Source organism: Wolffia australiana, chromosome 12, assembly GCF_029677425.1.
Source record: "Wolffia australiana isolate 7733 chromosome 12, ASM2967742v1".
NCBI lineage: Eukaryota > Viridiplantae > Streptophyta > Magnoliopsida > Alismatales > Araceae > Wolffia > Wolffia australiana.
This window is the reverse complement of record NC_135846.1, coordinates 1,240,918-1,243,610: the sequence shown is the minus strand read 5'-3', so window position 1 is coordinate 1,243,610 and position 2,693 is coordinate 1,240,918.

The following is a 2,693-nucleotide window of genomic DNA, read 5'->3' as shown; positions in this document are numbered from 1 at the left end:
TGCTTATTGTTGTCCCAAATGCCTTTCAGCATCTCTACTCGCGATGGGCTCAACTGTCCTGTGTGACCAGCCGCGGCCTCAACACGGGCACCTATGGGCTTAACTTTCTCTTCCATTGATGGTAGGCCCGTACCTACACACGAGCAAAGCCACAAATGCACCTAGCAACCACGTGTCAGCCAACGACCCACGATAAAATTGAAAGCCAAAAGGGTGAGCATGCTGAGCTGGCACCGCCAAAAACAGAAACTTTCGTTAATCAGATGAGTATCATCGGGAAGAATATGCCATCACGCCTGTGATTCTTGCATTCTTCGTCCCATACATGCTGTCATAGGCTAGTATTCCTCCTTATCTACCGTCACATCCTAGTCAAATACTTTGTACCAGTCCTCACACCTTACCGATGGTGAGCATGTGATTCTTGCATTCTTCGTCCCATACATGCTGTCATAGTCTAGTATTCCTCCTTATCTACCGTCACATCCTAGTCAAATACTTTGTACCAGTCCTCACACCTTACTGATGGCCTTTCAAGATGACCCCTTACAACATAGGTTTGCCTTCCCGATTACCCTACTCAGTACCCTATACAGTCCTTAAGATGCATTATTTTGGAGACGACCTGCAGTCGTCTTACTAGTTCAAACTCCAAGATGATTATTGGTTCATTGCTTAACATTTACTAAGCTCGCAATCGAAGGCGACCTCATCTCAACCCTAGGCTTGAGTATATCAATTAAATGGTTGGAGTACAAAGATACCGCAGACAGTTAGAGAGAGAGAGTTACAAAGAGAGTTAGAGAGAGAGAGAGAGAGAGAGAGAGAGAGAGAGAGAGAGAGAGAGAGAGAGAGAGAGAGAGAGAGAGAGAGAGAGAGAGAGAGAGAGAGAGAGAGAGAGAGACGGAGAGTGAGATTGCGGGAGAGAGAGAGAGAGAGAGAGAGGGAGAGTGAGATAGAGAGGGAGAGAGAGAGAGAGAGACAGAGAGAGAGAGAGAGAATGAGAGAGAGAGAGAGAGAGAGAGAGAGAGAGAGAGAGAGAGAGAGAGAGAGAGAGAGAGAGATAACTTATTTGTCTTGAACTGTTCCTTTTGGCTGCACAGGTCAAATAAAATTTTGATCGATTTGGAGTTCCAAAATAGAATGCAGAGGAAACCTAAATCAGACCACAAGAAATCTGAATGTAACTCGAGCAAAACCATTTTTTGGTCGAATTATTCATTCTGCTTGGATTGAGTTCAATCCTTGTCGGCCACATCGTTCTAAAGCATTCACATTGATTATGTTTAATTACAACTTCCATCGATACCCGACAACTAAATCTGGGATGGTGGGTGCTCATGTTGTTAAGTAAACAAGGTGTATTTTGTACTCTGTGGGCCCATGGACTGGCACTGAATAAAAATGACGCGCCTGCCCTCATACCATTTGGAGGAATACCCAAATGGAACTAAAGCGACAACAATGAGAGCAAAACAGTCCTTTTAACTTTCATATTCACCCAATCACAGTGAACTATGGGGACGATGTAGTGTAACTCAAAATCATCAGACTGCTTTAACAAATGGCTAATTCTGGTTACCTCTCTCCTGTCTCTCTGTACCTATCCTTAGCCTTTCCCCTCCCTCGCTCCACTTCACACTCATATCCGGAGCAATCGGCGGTAACTAGATGATTTGTCCATTCGGCATCTGCAATGCAGTTTTGCGCGATGACAGATAATCGGTAAGTTTTGCGGCTTTGTTTGCGCCGAACATAACACCAAAGGTGGGCCATGCGTGATCGTTCCTCGCGATGTTCCTCACGATGCGACCTTTTAAAATTGGTTATTTAAGAACAGAAATGTTCCTCGCGATGCGACCTTTCAAAATTGGTTATTTAAGACCTAAAGATATCGTATTCCCTTATTCAGAAATTTACTTCTTACCACCCACCTTCTCTCGAGGAGAAGAGCCAGAACGGCGGGTTTTAACGATAAAGAGCTGGGGAAATCGATACACACTTTGGAAAGTGCGGAGATCAAGGGTATAAGAACTTAAAGGGCCAGACTTTTATAGAGAGAATTAGAGAAACGTCTTTGGAAATCGATACACACTTTTTATGCGTCAGGAATCGTTTGTCTCCTCCGACGTTACAAGGTTAGCAACCAATGAGGCAGTGACATCTGAGACTGAAGAAGCCACGGCATTCTCCTGAAATGTACCCATCTGACTCGCAAATCGTGTGGCTTCAAGCCGTCACTCAAGTGCAAAGAATTAAGTATCCCGCGTTCGTCATCTGGTCAACGGACTTCTTTCGTGTGCGGGCAGGAGGTGGGCGCTGCTGTTTCAAGACAACGCCCTACGTCCCCCTCTCCGTTTGTTTCGCCTATTTTGCACTCACCGGTGAGGGCGCACGAGATAGTCTCCGTAGCCCATCGAAATCGTTTTATTGAATGCGGTCTCAAAGTGGAAGTACTGTGAAGAGATATATTGGGTAAGACGGAAGGTGACGCAAAGAAGCGCGCCGTCTCTGGGTGGGCTCTCAGTCGTCCGGGTTGGGGAGGGGTAAAATGCGAGACACGAGGCAAACCCCACCGACTGGAGAAATGAAGGGTCAAACCAGACTTAATGAGAACACGTTCATCCGGATGCAGTGAGGAAAGAAGCCGGGGCGACAAAAATATTCCCAAGGCGCATACATTAAAGGGTCAT